General features: G+C 33.3%; 1 protein-coding gene and 1 long non-coding RNA gene across 4 annotated transcripts in view; one reads left to right on the top strand and one right to left on the bottom strand.

The window, feature by feature from the left end:
• The window catches only part of LOC149579431 (uncharacterized), a 97746-nt gene that overhangs the window by 9852 nt on the left and 67640 nt on the right, over positions 1 to 20254 (bottom strand). The gene's annotated exons all lie outside the window — the stretch shown is intronic.
• Positions 2702 to 20254, top strand: part of LOC149579433 (disease resistance protein Roq1-like) — a 45145-nt gene continuing 27592 nt past the window's right edge. Inside the window, exon 1 of the mRNA XM_089832682.1 lies at positions 2702 to 3038. The gene's annotated coding sequence lies outside the window, so the exon portion shown is untranslated. The remainder of the gene's footprint in view (positions 3039 to 20254) is intronic.

Below are 20254 nucleotides of genomic sequence, written 5' to 3'. Positions count from 1 at the left end.
AAAGGATCTGCTAGGTGGAACTTTCCTCTGAATAATCACAACTTGATTTCCAAATATCTTACTTGGGATATAGGGAATGGAGAGGAAGCTTTGTTCTGGGAAGACTCCTGGAATGGAAACCCTCCTTTGATTAATTCAAATTTCTATCCTGAAACTATAACACAACTAAAAACTTTATGGGAAACTATAAAACTAAATAATTTTTATTTGAGTGAATTAATTTAATGTTTTATTATTTTATCAATTCTATTATTTTCTAGATTATCTTTCTAAATTATTCAACAAAGAAGTTTTTACTAATTTAATGTACTTCAAACATATATTGTATACTAAAAATCTTGTAAGTCTTCTTTCCATTAGTCTTCATACTTCTTGTTAAGTTTTAAAATTATATTAAGTTTTAAAATTATATTAAGTTTTAAAATTATATTAGAACTTAATTCTAATTCATTGAGAGAGTCTAGAACTCAAAATTGTAACAATTATAGAAAATAAATCTAATTATAGAAATCTTACTTATAAAAATTATAAAAATAGATAGATATAAAACTATATAAATTATTTTCCTCTCTTTTTATATTTATATAAGTTAAAACTATAGAAATTATTTAATCTTATTTACAATGTATATATTAAAAATTAAAATTAAAATTAAAATTAAATAAATATCTCACAAATTGAATAGAAAATCCCTCCACAATATTTTTTACTTTAAAAAAAAATTTGAAAATTTTATAAGAATTTATAATTGTTTCAAGTATTCTTTATAGTAAATTTATACATGAAAAATATAAAATTAAGTAAAACTAAAATTTAGTAGGAACATATTTATTTAAACATTCAATGTTTTAATAAATGTGTTCCTATTAAATTAAACATTCAATGTTTAAACAAGTGCACAAGCACCAAAGTTCTTGCCTTGGTAAGTTTTAAGATAAGAGTTGAGTGAAGTTGTATATTTAATTGTTTAAATTATTATATTTTTGGTGAGAAATGAATACTATTCCATTATAGTTAATAAATTTTGACATTAAACTAAATAAACTAAAACTTTCAAAATGGTATATTGGTTATGAAGAATTAGATCAGCTAAGAAATATGTTAATATATAGGTCATTTAAAAGTTGACCAAGGTTTGAACTCAAATATATTGTTTGTATTTATTTTTCAGTGGTCATCTCATATTCAATCTCATATTCAATCTACTGTTATTAGAAATTCTTATAGAGAATTAGTGAAAGAATGTAATTATTGATTAATGTTTTTATTTTAAGTGTCAAATATTACACTATTTGTTTGCTAAAAATAGCACATATATTTTGCAAATGATATTGAAAAAAATAGAAACATCTAAAATGATAATTCAATATAAATTTTTCAAATCATATTCCTAATTTAAAATTTAAAAATAAAATAGATTTGTTCTTTTACTAATAAATTTTCAACAAATATTCAAAATAAGGGAATATAGTTTAAAATTTCTTTTAAATATTAGATAATTTAAAGTTCAAATAAGGATTATTTTTTACTAAATTACTTTGTAATTGAAACATTTTTTACTATTTAATTTGAAATTAATATATTTACTTTAAAATTTAAATATATAGTATCTTGTATAAATTATTTTAAATATAAATATATTAAAAATATAATTTTTGATCGGTATTAAAAATATAATTATTGCTAATTATAATTTTCATATAAAATATAATACACAAACAATTTAATTTATTATTTAATTTAAAATACTCCTCCATTTATTAAAAATAATTTATATTTGCACAAAATACATAATTAGAACATATTATAATTTATTAATTTGTCTAAAAATTATAATTCCCAAGAACATAGACCGGGTGGACTTTCTTTTCCACACTCCATACACCCGGCGAGCAGATAGCGTGTGAGAGAAAAATAAGGATAACACGAGCGAGTCGTGTCCGTAAATCAACGGGGGACCCACACTGAAAAATTATTTTTCTCCTTGCAATTTTCTACAGTGACCAATATCATTACAATTAAATAGTCGTTTTTAATTTCAATAAATACATTGAAAATTTAAAGTTTAGAATAAATGTAACTTGATTGGTAGATAGAAGTTTTTTAAATTTTTGTTTTGGAACTGGACGGTTCATGTACAATGTTTAAATAAATGTGTTCCTATTAATTTAAGTTTTACTTAATTTTATATTTTTCATTTATGTACAAATATTACTATAAAAAAATACTTGAAATAATGAAAAATGAGTTAATTTGTTAATAATTACTAACGTGACATAAGACGGGACGGCGGACATATTGATGGCATGCCCATACGAATGAGAATGGCCATGCGAATGGTAATGGCAGGCTACCGGTGCAAATATGGTGCCCCCATTAGATGTCCAGTGACGTTATTACTACTTAAAAACTAGAATTCAATCAAATCGGTCCACGGCAACGGCCATCCGGCCACGAATTTCCTTCGGGCTGGATGCCGCTCATGCCCATGTACCATAGGACATCATACATCTTCTGCCTTCTGACGTCATATCTAGCTGCAATGTACGCTATTTCTGCGTTACACTGACAACTAACTTTTTAAAAAGATGCATTACTGATAAAACGATTTTCCAATTATCATAAGTTAATCGAATAGTACACAGAATGTAAAAATAGGATGTATGATGCGATGACATAGAGTTGAATGGCATGCGGCATCCAGCCAACGAATTTCATGGCTAGATTCCTTTGGGTGCTGAAAATGTTGAAAATTCTGGACGGTCATGTGAAAGAGGATATTCTTAAACAAGATCGACATTTTGGCGGAATTAATGCCCCGTCATCCTTTAACTTCCAAACCTTTTGACAATCTCCGCAACGTATAATTGATTTTTTTACTCTAACAAATACATTGGTGTTGGATTTGCTCGTCTGTATGAAAGCCACAGGTTGGTGCTAGTCGAGTGCACTCGTATAAGAAAAGCAAGAAATGTGAAGAGGCGGAGACAGGCTCAAGCAAAGTAAGGAAGTGAGAAACTCCATTCAAGATTTCGGAAGTAAGAAATTCCATTGAAGATTTTATCTGCAACTCTTATAATAGTAGCTTACCAAACTAATCTTCCCTTCTTATATTTGCTGCTAAGATTTACTCTATATTGTTTTGTACATTTTTCTTTCTTAGAGCTTATGTCGTCTATTTTTAAATATCTTTACATTTCGCTTGCGACGTCCAACTGAATGGTTATCACTCTCCCCTGTTCTTAGAAGCCTTCTACATGCCAAATCCCTTTAGATTTTTCTTTTTGCAACCTTATAACATTTTTTCTCAATAAACTGCTAGCTACCTTAAAATGGATTCAGTTGGGCATCAAAAATTCTCCCAACTTCCGTTGCTGAACAAATTACTACGCATTTGTTATGTTCAAAATCTTATGATTTATAGATTGAGAGCGAGTTTCAGAGAACCGAAGTATTCAACGAATTTGTCTGTCTTTGTTCTGAAAGACTGTTCGGAGTGTCCGCAAACCTTGGTGTTTAGCAATTACTCTACTAAAATTTTAAGAATTAATGACGGCGTGAGCTCTTTTTATATTTTGTTCATATCCTTCTGGATTTGAACATGTAGATTTTATTTTGTTAATATTCTTTGGATTTGACCCTATATATTTCATTTTGTTCATATTCTATGCAGTCAAATCCAGAAGAATACTGAACAAATTATTGGCAGGAGTTTGCCAGAGTCGCGAAGTACATATAAGATAGATTTTATATTTAACTGTATATATTCCAATCCATGTTCCACATCGTACTCCCTTTTTTTTTCTGAGGATGATATACGGAGTGTGATCTGAAAAGTCAATTGTAAAATATACACAATATCCAAAGTTGTAATAGATCTATCGTATATTGTTTTTAAGAAGTTGCAGAAAATGAACTTCCATTTGTCATAAATAAAATGGGGAAATCTAAAGACTAAAATATCCTTTGCATATCCTTCGAATTCTTAGCTAGTAGGACTGTCAAACAAAATGGGGGAAATCTAAAATATCCTTTGCAGACCCTTCAAATTCTTAGCTAGTAGGACTAATATTCTTCTTAAAAAAGGACCATTCTTAAACATCACACACTAGGGAAGAAATTAAGCTTGGAAAAATAAGTTAAACTTTGACTATTTGACACTTTATCTTGGAATAAAACCTTAGTGTGTGATGTTTAAGCCATCCACAAAGAAAGGGCTGATCATTTTACTTTTTTGACTCTTTTTTTTGAACTTTGCAATTGCTCAGTTTTTTCTTCATGCACAGGATGCCTGGTAACACCATCTCCATCTCAATCGAAATGATAACCTGCCCTAACCATTGTAGCAGAAATAGTTTTTGAATCACAACTAGTTTGTGTTCAGTCAACTGGCCAACACTCTGTTTTGAAAGATCACAAGATTTTAATAAAATTAGTTGAACCAATTGATTGAGCTAAAAACAGAGTGCTTCCTAAAATTAGGGTTTCCAGGTTCATTTCTGATTTCTGCTGCAACTTTTTCTAATATGTTACTAATTAAATGAAAAATTCTGACTTTAGTTTGCTGTTTGTTAGCAAGAATTATTTCGTGCTGTGGCCTTACAACCAATTCCAAATGTTTACTTTCAGCATTTTATTAATGAAACAGCAATATGCTTTAGGAAGAGAACAAATGGGCAAATGGGCAACTAAATGATTCCAATCTGAGATAATCAGGTGCCCATCAAAACTAGATAATATTAGCATTAGCAAAAAGCCTTATGCGTAGTACCTTATAAATTTCCGGTATGTGAAAGAACAGGGGCATGAATAAGACAGCTTTTTTGAAATTGAATTTACTCACCACAATTCTCCCCCTCACACTATATAGCAATTGACCAACTCTTTCCTAATTCAGATAACTTGCACATGTACAGAGATGTGAATGAATCCATAAGAACAGATGACAGGATTACTCGAGAGCAGTTATTACAGCATTGTTCTATAACTCTTAATGTCAGCACTAGGTACATTTATATTTAAACAAAAACACTAACAAAAAGCAGAAATCCTCCAATACATTAGCGCACCTATCTAACAAGAAAACAAGGTGTTCCAAACTAATTTTACTTTAAATATTCCTTTGTAACTGTTTTGATCTTTTATCTCTCATTTTCAATCTAGAAATGACACATTGGAACAAGAGACAAACACGGACCACGGGTTTGTGCAAGAAGTGGCTTCTTGCATCAACTTGGTCCCATTACATTCTTCATTTTTTGGCAATCCTAGGAGCTGAGAACATCATATCTGATAATCCTTCACAACCTAAGCATGTAACCACTCTATATGTTGTGATATCTGCTATTCTGTTTTCTTTCCTCTTATTGCCGGTCTTTCTATGCATCTCAGTGACTTCAGATCATTGCTGAGATTAGAACCAGCAAATCCCTTTCAAGAATGATTTTCTTCCAACACCCTATCCTTCACCAGCCTTGATTCAGGACAATCATTGCTTCCCCATTGTTACTGTCAATGCCAACAAGCCAATCATAGGACAATTGGTGTAGCCACCCTCCTTAAGGTGGGGTTCCCCACTCTGCCATCACTTCCCTATAATTTGTTTGTGTTGTATTTTGTTTTGTGACAGTCTGTCATGGCGACTATTGTGGGCTTATTTTGGTTGGGGCTGTCCCTTTTGGGAAATCGTGGTTTTCTTTTTCAGATTTCAATAGGACTTCCCAATTTTGTCTTTAGTAGGCAGTCTCTTTCTTTTCTGGATGAGATGGGCAATCTGGAAAGAAGAGCAGGTGGTTGAAGTGGATGAGTCAACTGTGTTCGGATGAGTACAAAAGAAACACTAGGACCTGAAAAATGTTGCTGGCATACTAAACTCTTTAAGTGGTCGATTGAAGTCATGACCATACAAGGCTGGACCAAGGCAGAAGTCAATATATCAAACTTTGAGACCAGATTTATTTCTAAACTAGATCCAAGAGTTGGATAAATGTTTTGCAAACTTGTATGGACACGGATACGTTGTCAATATCGGTATTAGATACAGATAATGCCATTTTTTAATACCCCCAATATGGATACAACTGGGTAAGACTAAACTTTAAAAACACACAAATAGTTAACACAATTGTCTAAGTTGTTGGAGGTGATTTCCATTCCTTGAAAAGCAATATAGACACATTAGAAGTTAATTTTTAAGCTTCACAGTATGCAAAAACAGCAGAGTTGCATTGGAAGACAAACCAAAAAAAATGGGTCAGTGGAATAGAAAAAAAATTCGTTTGTCTCTCATTTGGTGTAGGTTTTGTTAATACAAATATTTCTTTTTAAATTGCATTAATGAACCTTTTTAAAATTAAATTTGGGAAGAATTATATCAATTCAAAAATTAAAAATCACATAGTAATTTGCATGGTTGGAAAACCAAATATTTTTGGGCCACATAGGTATAATATTCAACTTGTATCTGGGCTGTATTGGATCCATTTCCAAATTGGATATTACGATATGCCCGCCCAAGGAGGGACAAAGGAGTTTCCAGATACTATGTGTTTTGCAATAGAAGGCATTGATAAGGATGATTCTAAAAGAGTGAAAATCACGACATGCAGATTTAAGTCACATGCATCTCTACATTAGAACATGCACAGTTCAAGTACACGGAAATGAAAAAAATTAAGCTATGGCCTATGATGATGAAACACCTGAGAGCTCAAATTTTACCTTCTGGTTACCAGCAAAAAATTGTTTCTAAAAAATCAGAACACAAACCAAATAGATCAGCCAATGTAGGTTTATACTGAGCAATTTATAAAGCTTCAAGTTTGAACAAATATACTAGAGAGAAAAGGGCAAGCTGCATCCTAATATGTCAGTGGCCTTAAATTTCAATTTCAAGATGAGCTCGCTTTAGGGAAGTAGCTACAGTAGATAAGGCTTATTAATATGTTTTAAAGGTAGAAAGAAACCCTTAAGACCATAGACTGTCCTCCAAACCATAGAACGGTGATGGTAGCACAAGAAGGAGGCAAACCTTTGACAGAGGAGATTGAGGTCGAAACAAGACAGAATTTACTATTGGAAAGAGCCTTTATATCTTAGGAACAATAAGGCCCTTGAACATAATTACCAGAGAAAGTGCATCTTCTAAACAAAATGCATATTTAAAGAAAAGGTGTGCATGATGATAATAGACAGTTGATCAATCAACAATCTAGCAAGTAAAGAAATGGTTGGGAAATTATAGCTTGTTTTTATTCAAAATCTAACCATTTCAAGATTGTGTCTTTAAAGAAAGTTCATAGTGTACAAGTGCATAAATCTTGTTTTCTTGTTTTCAAAATTGGTCATTATGTGAATGACGTGCTATGTGATATGGTGCCAACAGATGTATATCATTTGGTATTGGAAAGACCCTAGCAATATTATTGGAGGGTTATCCCGTTGGCAAGTGATCAAGTATGAAGACTCGGATGTTGTCAGTGATGGCAACTAAGACAGTAGGAATGATCGCCTGACTTAAGATTCAGTTTTGATTAAATTTTGGTTGTGAAATATGTTTTAAGTACTACAAAGGAAATAGTGAAAAGTCAGAATGATTTTGTCAGCAAGTTTACCAGGATAATCAGTAATGGCCACAATTTTGTATAATGATAATATAAGGCTTGTATATGTTACAAATATGTTCACTTATGTTCAGATAGTGGTTGGCACATGTTTTGAATGGAAAGTATGTTGACTGGTTAAGATCGCAATATTCAGAATAAGTCTGGTAATTGGGCAATTTGACCTAAGGAATTGAATTGTTTTACCAGTTCAATTACTTGGTATTGTAAGGACGACATCCTAGATGTCAACTCTTTAATAGCAGATCTTATTAATTGGTTTCGGTCATTATGCCACATGTTTTGTGAAGACAGATGACTTGGAAACTAATTTGAAAAGGTATAAAGCAAGGATACTTTTGTATGCAAAGTATGAGAAATTATATGCGAACTTTGTATATGATGTATTGAAGATACTATATTACTATATTGATCATCTAATGCGAGATTAGATGTTTGGTCATATCAGATGCAAGATATATTATGGACTAATCAAGCATTGTGATGTCAAAACAAGTCATATTGGTATTGTAACTATTACCTTTTGTATTTTGGGCAGTGAGTCCTCATTGAGCAGTGAGCTCCTATTATGATACAACTCCTAAGAGGGTTGAGACCACTAAAAAGGTCAAGTCCTCTAACAAGGACTAATGAACTAAATGTCTGTAATAATCTTAATAGGGTCAAAACTCCCAACAGAGTAGTTTCAGATTAGTACATAGTTGTGTGTACCATTCCCACCAGGGTTTTCTCTTGGCCAGGGTTTCCTCAAAAAAAAAATCATGGTGTTCTGAGTTCCTTATTGTTATATGCTTTACTTTTTAGTATTGTTCTTTGTGGATTCGTATGGTTAAGCTTTCAGATCATTCATTGGAATGAAAGTGCTACAATACTGATTCACCCCACTCCACTACTCTCCCCCTCCACGCGCCCCCCCCAGTATTGCCTAATTCTAACGATTTTTATCAAAGCCTACTTCCTCAGAAGAAGTTTTATAGTTTGAGGAGAGTCCTAATGGATGCAGATAATTTGCAAAGCAACTTCAAGGCAGCATTCGAAGATCTCAACAGAGCTAATAAAGAAAAGGAAAGATTGAAGTTGAAGCTTAAGGATGCACAGGATTACATTAAGAAAGTCAAAGTTCAGATTGATATCTCAAGGGTAAAGAGAAAGGCGTTAGCTGAACAGATCAAGGAACCTAAATCAGATAGCGAGACAGATTTGATTGCTAAACTTCCAAAGTATAATCAAACACTAAGCATAAATTTGAAGTCAGGTCACTTCAGATGGCTAAGGAAATTGAAGAAGAAAAGTCTTAGTGAGAGAAGCTTGAAGCAGATCTGAAAAGCAAAACTTATCAATGTAAAGGTTTGAACTCTCAACTTGGCAAGGTAAAATCTGAACTTGAAGAATCAAAAGCTAAATATCAAGAACTTGAAAAGTATACTACATTGTCAAGGGTGGACTTGTGTAAACAAAGTTACATCTAGAGAAATTATATTCAAGTAGTGATAATCTTGATGAGCAATTGATGCAGAAGATAAGCCAAAGGATAAGGTAGAAGTCACAGAGAAACCAGTTCAAAAGACTAGTAAGGAAGATGAATGAAAGAAGTGGAAGTGTCATATGAAGATCACAAGGAGAATTGAAAAATGAAAGTAAAATTGATCAACTGGAGAAATACCATGCAAGGTATGAGGAGAATGATCAAAAGCTTCTTGAGAATTCTGTAATAAGATATTAGTGAACTTCAAATGAAATTTGTTAGAGGTCAAAGGTGGTATACCAGATGAATTGTATCACAAGTTAGACGTAAGAAGACAGCTAGCATTAGAAGAAGAACAAAGAATTAGGGAAGAAACATTACATAATTTGTGTACATTAGTAACAATGGATGAAATGAAAGAGATTTTAGGCAAGGTTAGAGAACAGATGAGGAACTAAAATGAGAATTGGTAAACTCATGGCTGGAATGTATGAGGAGATATCAAAGGAAACAGAGAAAGCAACTGCAGAAGTGTTAGATGAAATTGATTACGAGGGTACATTTGCACCTAAGTCGGTTCGTATAACCATTAGAGAAAAAAACAGTGAATCCTCCTGAGTAATCAGAGGATGTAAACCAAATTTTCAGTACTGTTAAGCAACCACACTTCTTTGTTTTTGGAGTTGCTATAACACAATGCATTGCAGCAAGAACAAGAGAAGAAAAGCAAGATTTCATGGGTAATTTCATCTCAAATGATGAAATTCAGGACATTATGCTTGAGGCAACAATGAGGCAGAGGATATTGGTGATGAGGAAGAACACGAAGAAGAGAAGAAGAAGAAAAATAAGACATTGTGGCAGAAGAGGAAATAAGGAAGGTGATAAATGAAGGTAAACCTTCACTAATCACAATAGACTTAGTTGAACAAGGTGACAATCCATTTGTCACACCATCAAAACATGCCACAATAACTCACTGATCCGATTACTAAGGATACCATTGCAGCTAAAAAAAGGATCAGACCAGGAAAATGGAATGTGTAACAGAAACACCTACTTCATCAAGCATGGTGACATTGTTGGCAAGTGACTTGAGTAATGACTTGAGTAAAGCCATTGCCAGTATGGATAAGGATGACAACTTACAATCTTATGATGAAGATGCTCTAATAAAAATCTCAATGATGGCATATGCTATAGCTAAGGGCTGATCAGAGAAGAAATCAAAAAAGAATACAAGGATTCTCAGTAAAGCTTGGGCAAGTTAGGCAAAGCACTACCCACTCAGATGACATTCCAAGTAATGATGTTGTGGACAATCGAGATATGGTTGTTAATGAGTTTGATGCACATGTCACTTCATTGGACCAGTCTGCTAAGGCAAAAGTTAAACAAGAAATTTCTTAAGGTATGTGCTTCACTATCCAATGATGTAAAGGTAATGGAAAAAAACATTGAGGACATTAAGATGTGTATAGATGAATGAAAAGAACTGTACATTATTTTTGTAAATTCACTCAAGCAAGTACAAGATGTAGATAAGGGAATCAAAGAAGAAGAAGATAATTTGGGAAAGACTGCAAAGATTTTTGGGAAAACTAATCTGTTACAGAATTTGACAAGATTGTGAGAAAAACATTTGATAAAATCAGTGTGCTACAGAGAGAAAGAGACATGGTAATACAAAGATTTTCACTTTTGCAAATTTTACTTACACCAAAACTGGAGATTATGCAAAAGGAGCTAGATCCATCGGATACATCAAAGAAATCTTATGAAGTATTTAGGCCAACAGACCTATAAGCAGCTAAGATAGCATATGGAATTTGTGGTGAAATTCAAGTTGCAGAGAACTTGAAGAAGACACATTTTGCTGCCCTCAAGGCAAATTTTGCAGATGTGTTAAGGTTTGTGTAGACTATATTTGGTTGGGCAATTTTGCTATGTACATAACACTTTTTGGATTCTCACCTTTGCCATTTATGTCAAATGGGTGTAGTATAATATAGTTGCAGTGAAAAATGAACAATCATATAGCATCTTGTTAAGTAAGGAGGAATATAATGATATAAGGGAATGCTGTACATATAAAGTTTTTGAGGTGAACTAGTTTTGTTTTGGCATTGACACTTAGTCAATTTTCACTGCGTTACCACCAATTTCAAAGGGGAAGATTGTTGACAAGTGATAAAGTATGAAGAGTCAAATGTTGTCATTGATGACAACCAAGATAGTAGGAATGGTTGCCTAACTTAAGATTCAGTGTTGATTAAGTTTTGGTTATGAAATATGTTTAAGTTCGATATAGGAAACAGTGAACAATCAGAATGTTTTTATCAATGAGCTTAGCAGGATAATCGGTAATGACCACAATTTTGTATATTGATAATATAAAGTTTGTATATGTTACAAATATGTTCGCTTATGTTCAGATAATGGTTGGCACATGTTTTGAATGGAAAAAATGTTGACTGGTTAAGATAGCAGTATTCAAAAAAAGTTTGGTAATCAGGCAAGTTGGCCTAAGGAATTGAATTGTTTTACCAATTCAATTACTTGGCATTGCAGGGACGACATCCTAGATGTTAACCCTTTGATAGCAGATCTTAGTAATTGGTTTTGGTCGTTGTGCCACACATTTTGTGAAGACAGCCAACTGGTTGAAAAGGTATAAAGCAAGGACAGCCTTTGTATGCGAGTATGAGATATTATCTGTGAACTTTGTATATGATTACTTGATGATGCTATGATGTTGATTTGCTGATCAGATGCAAGATTTGATGTTTGATCAGATCAGATGCGAGATATATTATGGACTAGTCAAGCATTGTGATGTCAAAACAGTAATATTGGTATTGTAACTATTACCTTTTGTATCTTGGGCAGTGAGTCCTCATTGAGCAGTGAGCTCCTATTGTAATACAAATCCTAACAGGATTGAGACCTCTACCAAGGACTAATGTACTAAATGTATGCAGTGACTCTTAATAGGGTTGAAACTCCTAACAAAGTATTTTCATATTAGTACATAGTTGTGGGTACTATCCCACCGGGGTTATCCCTAGGCCAAGGTTTCCTCGAAAACAAATCATGGTGTTATGAGTTCCTTATTGTTACGTGCCTTACTTTTCAGTATTGTTCTTTGTTAATCATTGCAATATTGATTCCCCTCCCCCCACCCCGCGCTTCTGAAGTACAACATGAACAAAGAAAACATCTCCTTAGACAACAGAAAAAGGAAGGAGCATTTGAAGTTTCAACTTTGTATTGTATGGTAAAAACCAGATTTGACTTGACAAGAAAAGTGAAATTCTAGGCCAACCAAGACAGGAATTAGAGACTGATTCAAGAGCAAAAGAGGCATAGGTACAACTTAAAATTGATGTGAAGTTGGAACAATATTCAACTAAGAAGATTACAGGTGTGCATCAAGAGATAGATTGCATTCTGTGGAGAAAATGAGAATTCCAAGTCAACCTGGAGTTGGAAGCAAATTTGGCAATAGAAGAGACAAATGATTTAAACAATGTTCCACAATGTTTCAAGGACAGGGACAAGGGGATGGTAGGGAGCACATTTTTGGGACATTTCCTAGAAGACCATTTCAAGGGACAAGAAGGAATGACAAGGTTTAATAATTTTTTGTTATACCTTGCTGCTTAAATCCTGTGAAACACAGCGATACGGCCCCTACCCTAAAACCTAGCATCCCCATCCCCTAGCCCTTTCAGGGACTGCGGAATGCCAAGGAAACACATCCCCCTCTCGTCCCTATACCTGCTCAACGCTCCAAAATGTCAAGAAATGACCATATAAGAATCAAAAGAATATTTATCAAATTCAAATATATGAGAATCAAATAAATTCAATGAAATACACACTAAAAATTACAACTATTTATTAGTTTAATTTTATGAGTTATTTCAAGTACAAGTCTCAATACTATGCTTGAAAAGTTTCAATCTTGAGATTTGAAATCAAAATAAAATGCAGTATTCAATTCCTTTGTATGACTGTACTTTATTTTCTCTGAAAATGTTGACATGGCTATCATTAAAAGATACAATTCTGCCAAAGGATGATAGGGACTCAGAAGGTTTTGAGTCTTTTAAATATTGATAACCAGAATGAGGCTTAGTTTTATAGAATATTGTATAGGGAATGGCAGGATCTTCTATCCCCAATACATTCTCAACCCTCCAAAATGCTAGGAAGTTGAAACTTTAAAAGCAGAATTACTAAAAAAGAGCTAAATACTAGCAAGAACCAAGGTTACAAAAAATATTTTAATACCCTCCCTTTGGCATTCTTTTAACTACCCTGAAGAAGGTTGTATATGTCTTGTGGTCATAAACCCTTCAAAACATTCTATTGTTGTTGAGACTATCCCTCGCTCTGCAAAATGTCAATGGCCAACAGTAGCCAAAAAGTGGAGAAGGTTATCCCCTTCTTCAAAATGGTCTACAACAAAAGACAAGAGCCTACTAGAGACTCTTGCACTAAGAAACTAGGTCCCATTCTAGCTATTAATATCCAAAGACTCGGAGCCATCTGAGTCACTATCAACCTATTGAAAAAGTGGACCATCCAATGGTAGCCACAAGGGTCAATGCCAAATAGTAAACATTTTTAGAGAAAATAAAGTAAAATCATACAAAGATATTCACTACAGCTTTTTTTAGTTTTCAATCTAAAGAATGAAATTTTTCAAGCATAGTATTGAGACTTGAACTTGGCATGACTCAAAAACTTTAACTATTAAACACTTCTAACTTTTAATGTGTATTCCATTGAAATTTTTAAACATTTGAAATTAGAATAGTTGTTTCAGTTCTCACATATTTCATTCTCATACACTTGAAAATATCATTTTCATTTTCATATGGACGTCTCCTAGCATCAAGGAGGGGTGAGAAGGTATCTTTAGGACAAGAAGTGGACATCCCCTTTGTTGAGTAACTGGGATTGTTTTTTGCAAATGTACTAGCATTGCCATTGTTATAGATATGTTCCAAATGCAAATCCCAATCTCTTATGAATATGAGAGTAGGAGACATGTCTCATGAAGAGACATGTCCCTATGATTAAACATTATTAGTTAATATATATTAACAATATAACATATGTATATATTTAATATATATGTATAATATAATATATATAATATAGTATATAATTATAATATTATATATATATATATATATATATATATATATATATATCAACATTGTGTCTTACGATTGAATCAATTTGACTGTAGCTATAATCTTAACAATCCTTCTTAGCTAGGGAGGATTTGTTATAGAACACAATATGCTCTCAAACATATGGAGATACAATGTGATATTCCTGAAATGGCATATTTGCGGATATCAACATAAATCCATCAACACACACACATATATATTAACATATATTACATGTGGAGTTTGCTACAATTCACTATGAGGCTAAATTTCTCAACACTACCTCTTTAGTAGAGAGAGAATTAAAGCAATTATAATACAAGATTTGGACACCACCTTAAGTGTGGTCTATGACAGATTTAAGTTCTGGCATCCAACAAGCTCCGGCCCAAAGAACCATAACAAATTGATTTTCATGGTGTCCGGCAAAATCTGGCCTGAAGAACCATGATGAGTTGATTATCAAGGTGTCTAGCAAAATCCAGCCCGAAGAACCATTATAAGTTGGTTATCAAGGTGTTTGGCAAAATCCGGCCCGAAGAACCATGATAACAGGTCTACCATTTATAAGATCGTTACCTTACAATAGTTACCTTCTGTGTATATATGTCAATGAAAGATTGTCACCTTTCATTACATATCATATGTGAAATAGTAACCACCATGAACCAAGTCAAAGGGTGGTTCAAAAGCTTAGATTGCAATAAATTTTACTTAGAACTTCTCCTCATAAAGAAGATATCATTTACAAAGGATTGTACCTTAAAATTCTCCTTCTGAACATTGATCCTGGGAAGTCAGGTCCTCTAGTTACTCCCTTAGAAGCTCTCTTCACCCAACAATGTCTGTCGGATTCCCTCTGAATCTGATATTGATCTTCCAACTTTTTCGTGATAAGTTATTACTTCCTCATGATGTACACAGGAGTAGGCCCATCAAAATCATGCAATTACACATGTATTTCTAGACTCCCTCTTAATATAAAAGGATACTCATAATCTCAATTATTAGAGATAGTTACTTCAAAAGCCTCACTTTATCCAACCTGATCATCAAATGACTAATGAATCCTAGATCACAACTTCTTTGAAGCTACTATAATAATATTGAGTCTGCACAATATCTGGTAGCATGTGTAAAATACAAACTTTCTTTTCTTGTAAGAATTTCCTCAAACATAAAGGAGAAGATCAAGGCAAATGGCATTCTATAGTACATATAGACATACAACTAAGAGAGAATATAGTGAGTAGACAAATGTAAAACTCAAAGACAACAAATACTTATCTGCATATGAATGGAACATCTTTCCTTTAAAGATGGTTCAAGAGGGAATTGAATAGTGTTTATCATTTCACCACCACAATTTGAAGTTACCACTCTTATATTGTCAATCAATTTGGCATCATATTCAATTATGGAAAACTTTTTTATGTTTTTTCTTTGCCAAGGATCATCCTTGGGGATCAATGGAAAGAACAAGAGCATAATAATGACTCTTATATTACATGCATGGTTAAGAGATTGACAATGATATGCAAATAAATTTAGTATTCAAGAGTGAATAACCAAGAATACTTATTGAATGAATCATTAACATTCCCGATGCACCATTCTTCCCTTCCTGCAAAAAAAATCCTCAAGGAACAATAAGAACAAGGTAAATTTCTCATATAGAAATACAAATAAAAGGTTGACCACAAGGACAACATTGAAGATAGAAAGAAAAATTTATCTCAATATTTTGGAGCAAATACCCAATGGTATCCTTAACGATGTGAGTCTTTTATATACATGTGAGAATTTTGATTTGTAGTTTCTTCTAGCATCACAATGCAAATTGTAATTGGCATTCAATATGAAATTCACACAACTTTACCCTCTTGGGAATCCCCAAATAAATCAGTGTTGCAATCTCAAATGCCCCTATAACTTCTTATGGTTGTGTCAGAGGGATGTGTTAGACTCCCTCTGAATGGTATTTCACTATTTGAACCTTAATTTACTAATGGATCCCTTGCTACGGATAATATGAATGCAAAATTCTATTCCTTAGTATATGAGTTCACTTGACACTAGAGTCACGCACACGATGACTCTTCAATCACATGCACCATGATCTAACTATGCAGTGATATAAAAGAAGATATACTTAGATAGTAGATCTGCTTTCCTTGAAATAACTATACAAATATATGGGTGCCCCTAGTTCTTATTGATAACAAAATTCTTAGCACAAATAAGAATCCTACTAGGACCATCCACACCTCCAATTATAGTCATAAGTATAATTGTGTCATTGTCAATGGCTCTTACCATTTTAAGAAACTCATTTGAATATTTCTAAATCTTCCCATCAAACAAGTCTAGTATATTGAGGAATCCACTTGCAAACCATTTGCCTTTTCTCCATTTGAAATTGACGTACATTTCACATTTTGAAATAGATCATTTTTAGATGAATTCTTCATATCCATGTGAGTGGCGATTAAATGTTTGCCTAAGGTAATGTCCCTTCTGGATATTCCCTTAATGGTATATACATAATTTACTTAACAATTTGCACTTAAGATTTGAATTGCACTTCCTTCATATTCATGAGTTCCTTAGTTTATATCTTTTGTAACATTCCAAGCTTTATTATTGCCCTTTCTTTCTAAACCTCTTAATTAATGTGTTTGGTATCCTCTTATATCTTTTTAATAGAGAGACCTCTCTTCAAATACAAACATTCACAAGTCGCTTCCCTTCTTAAATTGTCTCATTTATAAAATAACGGATGGTGGTAAACAAGTTGTCGCTCTTGGAGAATATTTTATGTTTTGACAAGTTTATTATATTCTCTTCCCATAATAGATTGTAAATGATGTATTAATAAATTATTTTATGCCACATTCCCATTGATAACATATATCTTGGCTCAACAATCTATACCTTTGGAATTTGCGTTCTCTTTATACTGTGATGTGTAAATAGAAAATCTTTCCTTAATGGAAAATTAAAAAACTCCTGTAGTTTCCTTGCAGCACAGTTTAGGATTAAACTCACAACAAGATAGCGGTTGAGGATCCATTTGTGAATGGTATTGTTCATGGCTTGTTATCTCCGGTTAATCACTATGATAAGCATGAACTATGATATCCACTCTGCTTTGAAATGAATGAGCCCATATGTGAATTTCTTCGAATATTGATCAAAATGGTTATTCTTAGGCTAAGTTGCCAGTTCAGATTCTAGTTCGGAAGCGGGTTTGAAATTTGGGTTCGAAATTCAATCAAAAAAATTTGGGTTGGGTTCGGGTTCGTTTTGGGTTTGTCCGTACAAGATTTTTTTTTTTTTTTAATATATATATGTAAAAATATGCTGCAGCATACCAGTTCATACACCACTATGCTTATCTAAAGCAATTTAGCAAATTCAACCACCACATACATTAATGATTTGTTCGAATGGCATGACAAAATGTCAAAATATACCACCATATGAATGTTTCAGTTCAAAACTTTAAAACAACAATGTCAACATTACTAATCAATAATCAGTAATCAGTAATCAATCATAGACTCATATATGATCAAATATCAATGTATCATCAAAGAATTCATCATGATTAGGCAGTTGTTGATTAGAAGCACAATTAGTGCCACTAGCTTCAACAGTCTCAAACGTAGTCTTAGTTGTACCCTCTGGGTCAGCTCAATCAGTACTATGTATATCAAGATCGCCATCTTCAGTCGCAAGTGCATCAAAGTGGACTTCAAACTCCACGGCCTCTGGTTCGACATTCGACATCCCATTGTTTTGCCTCCCCTTTTTGTACCTATTCTCTTTGTGAGTTGTAAGCCTCAAGTTTGAATGCACAAACACTAAGTTATCTGCTTTCTTGGAGTTTAATCAGTTGCGTTTTATCAAGTGGATGAAGGAGTATGTGCTCCAATTCCTCTCAGATGATGATGAACTAGCAACCTATCAAGATTTGCAAATTTACCAACAAGAAACTATAAATTAGAGTTTTGAATATTTACCAACAAGAAACTAGTAATTAGAATCTTAAGATTAAAAAACTAACCTCTAATAAAAATTTAATGGCAATGGGCTACAAGTGTTGGTATTTTGTCCATGGAAGTACCACCATTTATGAGCGTCAACATTGTTCTTTTCTTCAAGAGCGTCAAGACTACAATCATTGGTGCTCGGAAAACTCATAAATTCAAACCTCACTGTAGGCCTTAGGTGCTCAGGAAAGAGTCTCTGAAGGGTCACCTTGTACCCTTGAGCAACTTCAGAATCTCTATATAGGAGAACTCTAGTGTTACTCACCTTGAGGACTGATTGGCTATAAAACTTGGCGCTCAATGCAAAGGCAAGCACATGCAAAAGGGTAGTCATTTTGTTCCATCTCTCTACCATGATTACCAATAGCTCCTTGAAGAACATTTCATTGGGATCTTGCTCTTTCTTATTTATGATATTTCTAATGTTCTCAACCATGCAGTCAATGCCATTATATACCTCACCCAAGCAAAGGCCTATCCATGTTAGTGTATTGGATGATGCTCAATATAGGCTCGATGATCTTTAGAAGGTAGTTAGCATGATCCCACCAAGATTCATTTAGTATCAATCCCCTTTATGGCAGCTGCCTTGGCACTATTAGATTGCATCCATATGCTCCAATCAGCACTAGTTACCATTCTAGTCAAATGTGTCTTTAACCTTGATAAGGCACCTCAAAACAATAGTGTTGGAGGCAAAGCAAGTCTCAACAACCTATTTTAAAATCAAAACAGTGATAGAATAAACTTTTGAAAACATAGAATATTTACTTAAGTGGCTAGATTTCTAAAACATGTTTAGATTTTAAACAATTCAACTTACCTTCAAAAGCTCAAATTTCGAGAATTGTTTGAATATGGCTTGCATCATATGGTGGTTCGTGACAAACATTTGGATCTCTTGTGCCTCTTCATACATTTTTTTCTATCCACTCAACCTTAATGCCAATTTTTTGCAGCATTAGGTTGAGTGAGTGCACAGCACAAGGTGTCCAAAAAATGTGTTCATACCGCTCCTCAACCAATAAGCCGGCAGCCCTACAATTTTTTGCATTGTTGGTTATTACTTGAACAACATTATGAGGACCAACTTGCTCGATAGCTTGGATGAGAATGTTTGCAATGAAAGTATTACGATAATAGATAATTGTCTATTATTAGTTAATGGTTATCTATTGTAAATATCGAGTTAGCTTTAGTTTGTTTTCACTTTTTTAGCTTTCTCTATTAGAATAGAATGTTTCTATTCTTTACGATTGTTTCCTAAAGAAACATTGTTTTATTCTTTTGTATATATTGACCTTTCGGTCTCTGTTAATAACAAGTATTTACCTCAATTACTTCCATAATATGGTATCAGAGTATATTTCTTAAATAAAATTCAAAAATCATAACTTCTTTGAAATTATCAAACCCATTTTCGAAATTATTTATCTATGATCTTTGCTTCATCATATCAAAATCCTTTGATTTCCAAACAAGCATTTTTATCTAAGGGTTTGTTGAAAGATCTCTTGCAAAATTGCAATTTTTTTGTAAGCTCATTGCTGGAAAAATCGCGACTTCTGACTCGTGCTTTTTTCCCTGCCTTCAAGTCTTTGCCAACCGCGATTTAGTGCCCTATTTTTTGTGGTTTTTTAGGGGCTCATTCTGACTATAAATCATGGCACAAATCATGTTGTTTTGTCTCCAAATTGCACACATCTGAACCAGCTCACTTCTGTATCTTTTTAGGCTCGTTTGATACCAAAATCGCAATTTTAGGGTCAAGGATCAATTCATTTTGTCTCCATTCTTCATCATCTATGTTGTCCCTGCAAAAAATGCCATTTTTCTACCTGCAAAACACTTTTTCTCTGTAATTTCAACCATTAATGGCCGCCAACTAGGGTTTTCTTCGAAACCCTAATTTTTGGGCTCGAA

Source organism: Cupressus sempervirens, chromosome 1, assembly GCF_028749045.1.
Source record: "Cupressus sempervirens isolate cs-2001-9-10 chromosome 1, ASM2874904v1, whole genome shotgun sequence".
Classification (NCBI taxonomy): Eukaryota; Viridiplantae; Streptophyta; class Pinopsida; order Cupressales; family Cupressaceae; genus Cupressus; species Cupressus sempervirens.
Note: the sequence above shows the minus strand (reverse complement) of the source record. Positions and strands in the feature narration are given on the sequence as shown.